Source organism: Anas acuta, chromosome 2, assembly GCF_963932015.1.
Source record: "Anas acuta chromosome 2, bAnaAcu1.1, whole genome shotgun sequence".
NCBI lineage: Eukaryota > Metazoa > Chordata > Aves > Anseriformes > Anatidae > Anas > Anas acuta.
Genome location: NC_088980.1, coordinates 53051497 through 53064946, shown reverse-complemented (window position 1 = coordinate 53064946; position 13450 = coordinate 53051497). Strand labels below are relative to the sequence as shown.

General features: G+C 38.5%; 1 long non-coding RNA gene across 1 annotated transcript; it reads left to right on the top strand.

The window, feature by feature from the left end:
• Nucleotides 1-1173: 1173 nt before the first annotated feature.
• LOC137851716 (uncharacterized) lies at nt 1174-6667 on the top strand. Its single transcript, XR_011093390.1, has 2 exons — nt 1174-1555; nt 5560-6667. It is a non-coding gene; the product is annotated as an uncharacterized lncRNA (long non-coding RNA).
• The last annotated feature ends 6783 nt before the right edge of the window (nt 6668-13450 follow it).

Genomic DNA, 13450 nt, shown 5'->3' with positions numbered 1-13450 from the left:
CTTTTTTTTAAAAAGGTAGCAAAGAGAAGGAAAAAGGAGCAAAGAGAAGGAAAACAACATATTTAAGTTTGATTCCTAAAATAGATTAGAACGAACTGTAAATACTTCACACTGCTGGGGTGAAATCTTGTTCCCCCTCAAGTCAGTGAGTGTTTTGCCAGTGACCAACAGGATCAGCAATTCACCCTACATTTCCAGGTTAATGTTTCACTTGAATAAATGTGGGCCAATGATTGAGGTACCAGAAACAATCTTTTTGTTTCAAAACCAGTTATTTATTTCATTTTTATTTTCTTGCTTTACTGTATTTACTTGGGCTCTGTACATACTGCACAATATTTCTAGAAGCTATCATTTTCTTTCAAGAATATTGCTTGCTCTCCTGAATAATTCATCTTGGAGTTCTCTTTTAATCCCCCCATCAAATGTGACATTCTTGTATCTTCATAAAGGAAAAAAAGGAAAACATCACTCTGAAGCTGATTTATGAATTAGACCATGAGCATTAAAAATATATAAAGTGTTGGTGTAAATAAGAACTTCAGCTTAGATTCTGGTTCAGTTATATCAGTACCTCTGAAACAATACCATTGGTTCTATATAAGTTTCCCCAAATGTAATTTAGAACTGGCCCTGACTTATCTCTAAGTATGAAAAAATGAGCACAAGAAAGAAATATGATGAAGATTCGATTTTCCAATATCAGCTAATATGGCTGACAGTATACTAAGATTTGAAGGAAAACAGAATTGCTTAGAATATAATATAAATTCAGCAATAAATAAAATATTTATAATATTGTGAAACAACCAAATAATAGTTGATAAAAAGATCATTTTATCCAACATCCCACATATCCTTCTAGGATAAGATGTAAAAATTTTCGATGTAAAAGAAAGAAACCAGAAAGACCTTCATAAAGAATCTGTGGCCACAAGCACTTGTAGGGTTTTCCATTATATTTACAGTCATGCATGTGTTGTAAGCAGCTCTAACTCATTTCCCAGTATAAGATAGACTCAGGTGTTGCAGCTTATATAGTGTTGTTTAAACGCTGTGTGTCTTGTGGTGTTTGTAAAACGTTAAAGGGTATTAACCAAAACAGCTGTGTATCACCATGAAGAAAGTATTGCTTAAAAAGTCAAACCAGCATTAAAGGCACGTATTGATCCCACAGTACATAAAAGGTTGTTGCTTGCATCTGAGCTGACCAATCCTGAAATGTCAGCCTCTTCCAGCCACCAGCTTCATTGCACCTGTAATAATCAGCCAAACCTATCAGCTTGGTTGAGTGATTTGACTGTGGCTTCTGTGACCTCGTGTGTATGCACATCAGTGATAAGCAAAGGTACGAACCACACTGGGGGACCTTGGGTTGCGTTTCATCGGCAGCAAGGAATGAACTGGTGAGAGTTCTCTTGTACAGCACTTAACAAAAGGAAAATAAAATGCACTGGAGAAACAAGAGAGTGAAATCTTTTAGGGAAACAAAAGAGAAGAGGGCTCTCACATTAACATTCTTGGAACCATAGGCTGATCTCCATCATCAGTTCTGGTGAGCAATGCATATAATTCCTTCTTCCCGAGTCATCCATCAATATCTATAATGGTTCACCAGTGTTAATGCGATAACTTTTCAAAAGTTGAAATATTTCTGTAATGTAGCTTTCCCAGGAATCCTCGCTAGCAGATCTTCCTTAAATCTTTTTTGTTTTCAGTGTTATTGAACAAAATTGGTAGAGAACCTGATGCTCCACGTAGGGGGTTTGTTCAAGGTTGGTTTGTTGAGTGGGTGTCCTGATTTTTATTGCGATACGTTTCCCCGGCCAAAAGGTTGCATGTCTCGTGTGGTCATTAACCATTCAATTAACAAAAGCAGAACAGAAGGGCCTATTATTTGTTTGCTTTCACTAGTTACTTTATTTTTCACTCTCCTGTTGACATTTTGGATATGGGTTCTAGGACATCAATCACTACCTATTTAATTTCTTCACTTTCAGATATGCAAATATTAATTTTGTAAGGAATACAAACAAAACTTAGATTTATAGTTACCATGCGTATCTGACTGTTGGCTGAATGCCAAAAACTAAGAGCATGAGAACAATTAGCTTCACGTGTGAGTTAAAGTACGTATCTACATATTCACGTTACCTAATATTGACCAGGAAGAGGATAACGAATGAAGGTTCAGGTCATCACAGATGTTCAAGTCTCTTCCTCTTACAAGAATGCATCTCAGTGTAGACACCAAGTAGAAGATTGCCAGTGCAGTTTTATCTGTCATGGGGTTGTTTTTAGAAATTGGAAATTCATGCAGGAACCTTTCTGAGCAAAACACCTGCTGATTTTAGTCCGTTTTTTTGTTTAAGGGAGGGCTCCAGGTTTAAAGGTCTGTTTGTTCCAGGATGATTGAAGCCAACACAAGTTTAGCCATTGATTTGAAAGAGCAGGTGGCTGTCCTTATGGGCCTACTCCTGTTCCAGCTGAAGTCAGCTGAGCTGCTACCCTTATTTGATAGGAGATAGCTGTAATTCAGCAAATAATTAGCAAAAATGTCAGCAAGAACCTCCTAAAGCCTTTGTGCAGCTGAATCAGCTCACCTCTGAAGAAAGCTCGTCTCCTTCCGATATTGGGGCTATTGCCTGGTGCAGCTGCTGTGTGGGTGGGTGTGTGTCTTGCCCTGCCACCTCATTCACTGCCTGTGCATTTCACCTCCCACGCTCCACCTGCACAGGGCACGATTACTCAGTTTCTGTACGGCAGCAGAAAGTTCTGCCTGGTGTTAATACTTGGTTGAAAAGCAATCACATTCCCTCTTTTTTAAAAAAGCATTTTTGGGTGCTAGGGGTGCATTTCTAGCTCCCCTTATGCAGCATTCATGGACTTCAGACTAGCTGGAGAGGTGGGATTACATGTGAAATGATAAGAACAAGTGAACCCATATTGTATTGCAACTGGTGTGTCATGTATATGACATGTATATGATGCTTCACACATGAGTGATCTAGTTTGTATAAGGATTATTCCAGTACTAGTAGTCATAAGTGTCTCATCTCTGTTGCACACATCGAATTGCAGTGTGTCATTAAAATCTATCTTAGATATCTTTTACTGTTTTTCTTTGCTAATGCTTTTTTTTTTTTTTTTTTAGTTTGGACATCTATTTAAAGCAAATAATCAGGTTAGTTTTTTCTTTAATTTTCCTTTATTTACATGATATACAATATAAAATTCTCATATATCATCTGATATATAACGTATGTATAAATATCTATCACTGACTCACAGAATTGGTCACGTTGGAAGGGACCTGTGGAGATCATCTTGACCAACCCTCTTACTTTTTCTTGGTTTCTTAACTTCAGCGAGGGAGTCCTTCCATGCAGTTGCTTCTGCCTTATTTAAATCTTTATATTTTTTTTCCTGATGTAACCTAAAAACATGAAACCAGGGAGCTATATCTAAAAATATATAAAATTGATTAAATAAAGGCACATTTTACAACATTTAACATACTTTCATCTGAAAGAATCATCTGAAAGTTCAACAGTGTAGCAGGTATAGCTCCTTTGAAATTAATAATACTAATATGATTTATATCATCTACAGCTCTGTATCTGAGTTATTCTGTGATTCTTTAAAATCATTGCTCTGAGTTTTTCCTCTTTAAAAACTGGTTTGACCATTCTGCATGTGAGCCACACCCTGAAAAACCGAAAGACTTTGCACACATAATTTAAGATTTACCCTAGTATCAGGGTTAAACCTGTTTCAGTCTGTCATTCCATTGCTTAAAGTGCTGTGGAACTCAAGGGTTTCTATTTGCATGTTTAGCAAATCAATTTATTATAACCTGTCATGGCTTAGAACTTGCTTCCCGCAGTTGGAGGTGTATAGTGTGCTTTTATTCCACTAAAAATACTTGTTAAAAAAATCACAGACTGTTTTTTTTTCTTTCCAAGTGCATTGATTGTGGCAAAGAGTGCTGCTTGATAGCTCTGTAAGCCGCATACTCTTCGTTATGCTCAGAGCAGACAACGGACAGTCAGACCTCCTCCCATAAACCCTAAAATGTGCAGCTTTTCACCCAAGTGAAGCTGCTTTTATGTGCATTGCTGAGGCTTTCAGCAATGCTCACAGTTACTGACCACCAGGAACTGGAGTGATACCACTCCTGATTGCTCCTAGACTCCTGAAAAGGTTTTGTGTGAACTAAAAAAATTCATTTTATTCATTTTGCTTCAGGCTGTCATGATGCTATAGTCTGAAACACCCCTAGCTTTAGAGCTGCAGAATCCCTGGGAAGTTCAGGAACCTGACTCTGTGGTGACCTTTTCTGAAAAAAAGGTCAGCATGCCACATGCAGACTTGCCAAGTCGACTGCTTTTCCCTGTAGACTAGTGCTTTGTGGTCTTATCCATGGATCTGTTAGGAAACTTGGCCAAGCTACTTTTTGTTGTTTCAGGCACAAATTGTTTGTTGAATGGAGCTTCGGACTAAATAAGAGTGATTTCAATACAATGGAAGTAAATGTAGAATTGAAAGTGCTTACAAATCATCCTGTGGCTCCCTCTACATTATCTCCAAATTTTTACAATTTTAATGCAGATTTCCTAAATTAATTCATAGGACTTGATTCTGTAAAATCTCACTCTCCCATTCTCCTTTTTTTTTTTTTTTTTCCTCAAAGTTAAAAGGGGAGTGGGACTTATTTGGTACATTGGTTTGTATTGGTACATCTTCTAACTGTTTGAATTAGCTTGGGATCAAAAAACAACCTCATTACTGCCACCTCATTATTGCTACATAATTGTTTCCTGTGCCAAAGATTCTTTTAGCTTGTTTTTTATTTCCTCTTTGTCAGGGGGGACTTTTTTTTTTTGGTACAAAATCTGGACAGGCCACCGCTAGGTATTTTAAATACAATCACAGATTGTTTTCTCAGCTGGGGATGGCTTTGGGTGGCAGTTTTGCTTTGACAGTGGCTTGGGGCTTTTTGATTTTAACTACAAATTAAATTTGGTCCAGAACAAATGTGTTTTTCCCATCCTCTTCAAACTTCTGTTTGTGAGATAAATAATCATTAATATTGAAAACACTGCAGAATTTGAAGATAGTATTGTATTAAACTTCTCTGGTATCGTATTTTTCCCTACTTTCCTTTATCTTCAGATGAGGTTGTTACCTGTTTAGGACAAGGATTATGTCTTTGGGTAGTATTAATCAGCTAATACATTTTTGGAGACGGTGATATAAATATTTCTCTTAATATTTTAGAAGTAGGCTCTTATCTGTAACAATTATTTTTACCTATTAAATGTTTCAGGTCAGATTCTCAGTTCTTCTAGGTCACCAGACCTGTACTGAAAGCTGCAGAGATCTGCTGATTTATAGCTGCTACATGTCTGTCACGGCATTCATGCAATTGTTTGAATGATTTGAAATATAATCTCCAACTAGAAATGTGCACGCTGTTGATGATTTAAAACTTTATTTATGTGACTGTAGCAAAAATATATGCCAGTCAACAGCGGCTTCTGTATTGTATATTGCCAGGTCATTGTCCAGTCATGCCCACAAAGCCTCCCCAGTAGACACACAATTCAGATGCTGGCCACAGATGTGCTGTTGGGAAGCAGGGGCTCTGACGCTGTGCTGGTAGGCATCAGTGAGCCACGGACTGATCTGAGTGCAAGATGTTATTCTATTAATTTTTTATTAACCACATAGGAAGCCTCTATCAAGATACTTACAGCAAAGTCGGAACGTGTCAAATTCCTGCGTGAGTCACAGACCAAATGTTGTGGATCAAAAGCTCAGTTGTTGAACTTTGCATTGGGCTTTATAAGAATAACTTGCACTTGAGAGCCTCAGTCATACCTGTCATGCTGCGGGCTCTGCATTCAGATAGCTTTGCAGTGCTACAGCTCAGCACAAATGTCTGTATTTAGAACGTGTAACGTGCTTTATGAAATAACTTGCTACCAAACCTGCATATCAGTAGCTATACAGGTACTGAGTAAAGCTCACGTCAATGGTGAAAAAGCAGTGGAATACGTGCCAGTCGGCTCTTTGGTTGTTTTATGATACAGCTGGCTCAACTGCCTCAAATCAAGTTTTATGATACAACTGGCTCTTCACTTGTTTTATGATACTTTTCCCATCAAGTTGCATCTGTTTCAGAAGAGTGATGGATCTGAATCTGTGGGCCTCCTGTCCTTTGGTATTATCAAAAGGACACAGTGAGGTATTTTGAGTCTGGCAGCACTACTGGCTATTTTGGCTGGTGGTGTGTGGGATAAAGTGGGATTGCCCGTTACCAGCTCCATGGGTGTGTTGTAGCAGCAAACATTTGGTCGTCTCTATGGGTTGTACGTACTGACAGGACACTTGGGGTGCTGTCCTAAAAAGAGGAAGGAGACTAGAAACGATGCATAGCCTACTGCTCGTATTTACACAAGTGCTACATTTGAATAATGGAGGCAATGTTGGACTTTGCAGCATGATCCTTGATTCTGAGGCTGCAAAATTATGGTACAGGAAGAACTGAGACTTTCTAACAATCATTTTGTTTATATGCAACAACTTTTAAAACATTTTCCACAACTTTGTAAATAACCTGCCTTTGCTATGACTACTGACTAATAAAAAGCCTGCTGCCTTATTTTGTCTGAATAACAGTCATTTAATAGACGTTCAGTATTGGTCCACTGTCTTAACTAGGTAAAAATGACCATTAAAACTGCAATAATTCCAGCTCATCACTCAAGTATTTTGAAAGCACTTATATAATCTGCACTTCTCTTAAAACATGAACTAATACCTGTATTTTTCTAGCTTTTTTTTTTTTTTTTTACAAGAGCACCCACCACACAATGTCATTGGACAAACTCAGTGAAAGCTACAAAAGAATAAAATATGACCCACTGATACTAAACTTATTTGAAAGTCCCTTCCTCTACACAGTCCTCTGAGGTGTTTGGGTTTGTAGCTTTGTGGTACCACACCTGTGTTTGTTCCGTGGTGAGTGCATCTTTTACATTCCATGCGTAGTCTAGCTTTTTAATCCACATGCGGATGCATGCACATTTATTCACACTGCAGTAAGCAAAAGTCCTCATAAAGAACTGATATACCATGCAACACCTTCATGGAGAGGGTGTTCAGGCATTGGGATGGGCTGCCCAGGGAAGTGGTGGAGTCCCCATCCCTGGAGGTATTTGAGAGGCATGTAGACATGGCACTAAAGGACATGATTTAGCAATAGGAATTGGTAGGTCAGGTTGATGATTGGATGTGGTGATTTTGAAGGTCTTTTCCAACCTGGATGAGTCTATGATTCTATAACACAGTAGAAATGTTGTAGGAAAGTCTACATAGAAAAGGCTTTTAGACAGCTGTGTTCATTGAAGTGTGTACAAGTGAAAACAGACAACTTTGTCTCAACACTAAAATAGTTTGTTGATTAAAAGAAGATACCCAATATGCAAAAAATACTTGTGTTTTAAGCATAAAATGAATGTGTTACATACGTGTTTGGTATTCTACAAATATGTGAGATAAAATTCAATATGCAATTATGTGAAATTGTTTACTATATTTGGTTAATTCCTCGCATTCTCTCATACCTTAGTGTTCAGTGATAGGGATTCAAGTCTGTGACATCTGTTCTTCACTTACAGTGTGCGACTTTTAGAGTTACAAATGTTCATTTGCAAAAGCAACAGGGAAATATGTACCACATGTAATATAAACATTGTACAGCATCTACACAGTGTCAGCTCAGTTAACTAGATGCTGACACTAGATTTATTGGAAGATGAGTATTGAAAATTAATCTAACAAAAATAATAGTCCTTCCCTCCAAGCCCTTAGAAGACCTTGTGCACTTCATTCACCCTTGTAAATAAACATTTAAATGGACTACATACTTATGCAATTTTTCTGTAAGGAATTTATTTTATTTTTTTTCAGAGAAAACATCATTTCAAACAAGGAGAAATGTGGTGGAAGATATTCCTTCCATTTTCATCTCTGCTTAGACAATTTTTCCTTCTTTAATGAACTATTTACAGGAGATGCCACTCTTTACAATAGACATATTTTGATAATTTCAATTACAAATTTTCACAAAGTAAATCCATCTTGATCCTTCTGAAATGGCAAGTAGTTAAAATATATCTTGAACATTTTCCTCCAGTGGTTTCAAATGGTCTATTTAAATGCAGGCTATTCTTACTAATATTCCTTACTGACAATCTCTGATATCATAATCTAAATTTATATCTTTCAGGCTGCTAGAGATTGTTCTGTGAATTAGCAACAGAGTACTATTGCTGCTGATAAAATACATTTGTAATTTATCGTGTTGCTGTATTGCTTTTATGATAGTCTCTATGAACTATCTTCAGGACTTAGTTCAATTTTAACCAAAGATGCAAAATCTGGCAATCCCTGTCTTATGTTTCTATTCAAAAACAAACAAACAAACAAAAAAACAGTGGAAAACATATATATAATAAAACAAAGCTAGAATCACAGAATATCCTGAGTTGGAAGGGACCCACACGGATCACAAACTCCTGGGTCCCCAGAGGACCACCCCAAAATCAGTCCATGTGTCCGAGAGCATTGTCCAAACGGTTCTTGAACTCTGTCAGGCTCGGTGCCGAGACCACTGCCGTGGGCAGCCTGTCCTAGTGCCTGACCACCCTCTGGATGCAGCACCTTTCCCTAGCCCCCAGCCTGACCCTCCCCTGTCCCAGCTCCATGCCGTTCCCTCGGGTCCTGTCGCTGTCCCCAGAGAGCAGAGCTCAGCGCCTGCCCCTCCGCTCCCCTCGTGAGGGAGCTGCAGGCCGCCATGAGGCCTCCCCTCAGCCTGCTCTGGGCTGAACAAACCAAGGGACCTCAGCCACTCCTCATGTATTTTCCCCTCCAGACCCTTCATCTTTGTAGCCCTCCTTTGGATGCGTCTCTAATAGTTTTATGTTCCTCTTATGTTGTGACACATGAAACTTTACCCAGTACATGAGGTGAGGCCTCACCAGCGTGGAGCAGGAACTAGATGAAGAATCCCCAGACGCGAGCTTTATCTTAGCTGAACTGGTCCCACTTGCCTCCTTTTACAAGCAGCTGAAAGAAGCTCCTTCCACCAGTAACTCAGAGGATCTACGCATCTCTTGGCCAGGGAGCAAGATAATTTTCCTAGAATAAAGTCAGGCCTGAGGAAATGACGTTGCATTTTCTGTTAGACACAATTCCTGCTTTGTACCAGACTGCATTCAGCACTCATCAAATACCATATAGGACTGCAGTGTTTGTCATCATCAGACAGTGTTTGTCTGATGACTACAGGAATGTGACAATAAGAGGGGGATTTTTTTTTTTTGCTTGTTTTATTTTTATTTTAAAGAGGGAAACTATTTGATCGCATTCTTGCCATTTAACTTGATGCAACCCTAGATGTAGAAAGTGATTCTGTATTTTGCATGCTGAATATATAATCCCATTCTCATACCTCACTATCAAAGATATCTGGTGATCTCATGTGGAAGGTAGAGTGCTGTGTCACAGTCACCATATTTGGTTTCTTTGGAGCTAGGCAACCCCAGCTTAGCCTAATCCATATAACAACATTTCTTATTAAGAGGGTTCTTTTTTAGAGTATTGGTAGTGCTTGGCAAGTATGGAGAGCTGCATGTGCTAGATGACTGCCTAGTTAATTGTGGAATTTGATTCTCCTTTATTTCATGAGCCAACTTGCAGATTCTTTCAAGAGCATTCAAAAAGCTTTTTTTGAAGCACCAGAAACCAAGCTGGGGAGGACCTTGGGTAACAATCATCTGTGTTCTGAAGAGCCCAAAGCTGTCCTGACTTCATCCATACCCATGCTTGTTGGAAAATGTTTGTTAATGCATTTTATTAAAATAATCTAGTCTGAAGGCAAAACCACAAGACCTGATCCAAAGTTCTTTGAAGATATCTGAAGAACCTTAAATGATTTCCCTGTACAGTGGAGATGGCCACTGTGGCAGGGGAACAGGTTTTAGGCAGTGTGAAAGTGTCTATGACTCTCTGTAAAACCGTTCTTCCAGCCTCTCTTCTACTTTATCTTGCCAATTTCATGCTTGCTTCTATCCTGACCACTGTAGTGACCAAATCAGTTCTTAAAGTGCAAACTCCTCTTGATGTTTTCCAAAGCCTCAACACACAGTTCCTTTTTCATTCTAACAATTCAGAGCAAGCAGATCAAGGAGTCCTTTTTATCTCTTCCTGTGTCAGGAGTCTCAGAGAGGAAGAGAGGAGCCATCCTCCACAGTGACAGAGGAGGGTTCCTTCCTTAGGCAGTTTCTAACAGGTGCTCCTTTCTGTAGACTGCTTATAAATCAGATTTTTATGAGTTTGTGACCTATTTCAAAGTAAGTGCTGGATGCTGACACATTTTGTCTTTGCTCAACTGTGGACAGTGGGCACTTGTTGCTGAGGAAGTGCTTCACCCAGTCCACTCCAGTGGGTAAATCGGCTTCTATCTGGATTTTATAAAAAGAGTCTTCCTCCCTCCTTCCCCGCCCCCCAACCTTCCCTGAACCTTCAAGCATGTTTATTCAAATGACATCGTTGAAGGGGAGCTTATAAAAGACTCAGTTAAGATCCTATAACATATAAGCACCTCCCCCTGGCCAGATTTTCATTTGACTTTTGCCAAAGTTAAGAAGGAAAGGAAGTCTAATAGCTTTGAATTTAATTTGGAGTAAATTTAATTAGATGGCAATTAGATTTTCCTATAGCCATACAGGTTTGGTATCAACTTCTGCAAAGCCAAGATAAAATGAAAGTGTTACCCACTTCTTAAAGGGCAAAACAGTGCATGAGAATAACCACCAAGTGTGTGTCTAAACAGTCATTTACGCAGTGTCTGTGGTTTGTTTCTTGACCATGAAAGTCAAAGGACTCACATGTACTGAAGTATGTTTCTTAAACATACAGAAAGCCTTTTCCATGTCAGTTCCAGAGACTGCAGTCTACAAAAGCAGTATAATGATCAGGACAGTGTTGAGCAAGTGATTCTAAACCGTAAATTGAAATTTCTTCTAAATTTCAGATCTTTTGCACACACTGTAGGAGCTTGGGCAATATTTAGAGGACAGAGAGCAAGATACACGAGATCTGTGAAAGAGCAAGAGGTGGGATTTGATTATCTGATCATTGTATTTTTGCCACCTTGAGGATTTAGCAGCATGCCCTCCTCCTGTCCCCTTCCCAGCATTCACCAATAGCCAAAAGAAATGATCAGTTTGGTGCAAATCTTCAGAAGATTCGGATGAGATTCCTATTAGGGAAAAAAGAGGCTTTGGAAATCTGCTGTCAACCCATTAGCCCCCAAAACCACTCCAAAGTGATGTATTCTAGGGCAGAGAGAGAATGAAAAATATCTAGAGCACCAAATGTGGCAGCTGGAAATGATTTAAAAAAATACACGAGATGAGTAGGCCAGTAATGTGAGGGGTAAGAGAGGCAGCTGGGAGATTTAAAAGGGAAGGCCTGAGAGCAGCTGAAAGATGCCAGCAGTCTGTTAAAGAGAATGTCGGAGAGCTAAGTGGCTGTGTGTGTGAAGAGAAAGCATGCCACAATGATAAGAAAAACAGCTGGAGAAAAACAAAATCTCAAAGCCTCTGAAACAGGAATGGATATGCAAATTCTCTTAATGCTATTGAAAGAGTGAATGAATGAATTTTTTATTTTTTTGTCTGCTGCTGTACTTTCCTTGTTTTCTCAAATGAACCTTTCCTCTAGAATCCCCAGGAGTCCTTTGCTGCTGCCTCCTCCTCCAATTGATCTCTGAGTTTTTCGTTGTTTCCTCCACAGAAAATAGGTCACTCTGAAAACTCCTGTTTACTTGTTAGTAGTCTCTTAAACTACTGTTTTAACAGTGTATCTTTTCACTTCCCAACCTTATCAAGGCTTTCCCTGCCTATTATTCAGAACGTGGAATCCCTTCAGAGGAATACCATTCTCTGTGAAGAAAATGTGCTGGTAGCAGTTGATTTGAATAGCTCAAAATCTCATTCTGGGTAGGACCTATTAGATTTAGGTGGCTTTGTATTCCAGAGAGCTAGCTGGAGGAGGCACATTTGGCAGGCTTGAATGGTCTGACAAACAGTCTCTAGAATTTGGCAGGGTCTAAAACAGGCTTGTAATAAGAACTTGGTGACTTTGGAAAATAAGCTATAAAAATGCACAATGGGGCAGATTTTCAAGGCTTTATGCATTACAATTGCACATGTATTTTATTATACATACAGCTTATAATTTAATTCCATACATAAATAATAAAGCACCTGGTCACATACTTGAATTCAATTTGGATGTGTGTATCAGTGATGTAAAGGCATATGCCCATGTCTGTATAGAGTAGCATGTTCCTTACCTTTGAAATTGTGGCTCTGCTGTTTCTCAGCTGTGAAAGCAAGAAACAGTATGTGTGTACTTTTTTTTTTTTTTTTTTTTTTTTTCCTAGATGATAAGGAGCAAAGAGCTTATGTGAAATGAAGAGTACTGGAGAAGATCTTAATACATTCTGTCCCATCAAAAATTGAAATACAACAACATGAAAAGAGCAAACATGCTGTCTAGCCTCTCTGAAGCTCTTTGCTAATGACCTCCAATGAGCTAGAAAATGTTAGAGAGCGTAGTCTCAGCTTGAAGCCTGAGAGGGGGAAAATCACAGGCAGATTGAAGGATGGAAAGAAAGTGAAAGAGGGAACAGAGGTAGTCAATAATTATTTTTCAACATCAACAAAACCCTAATCAGGCAGCAAATTTTTGATAGCTTCCATGCTGCCTGACCTATGCTGCTATGTCCAGACCAACAGTAAAAAGAGCAGCAACAGCAGTTTTGGAGGGCATGAAAGTAGAGTCACAGAATAAGAAAATAGTAGAGCAAAAGAAATAAAGAGGTAGATGGTATAAAATGCATAAAATAGATTAGAATGAACATTTTATGGAAGACGGCTGAATTTATTATTGGTGAAATAGAACTCATAATACAGCATATACTAAATATTTTAAATAAGGAAACTAATAGGTTCATGTCAGATGTCTTACAACCCAATCTGATAAAATGCCAAATGAGACACAGAGAAATAGAACTTTTGGCAGGGAAAGTTATGTATGTCTGGCATAAGGAAATGCATTTATCAGTGAGAAGAAATATTCACGGTGCAGATTAATTGTTTCTAAAGAAAGTATTTACATGAACTTTTCAGGTACCTGAAAGCTTTTGACTGTGTATTTTAAAAGAGAATATTTTGTTTTGGAAATCCTTGATATTACATTCCCCTAACAGGAGCAATTAACAAAAGCATAAACTTATGAGAAATTTTACATATATTCTAATGTCACACTTTTTATGATTAAGTAAATTTTTCTATTGCAGTAAGAAATTTCA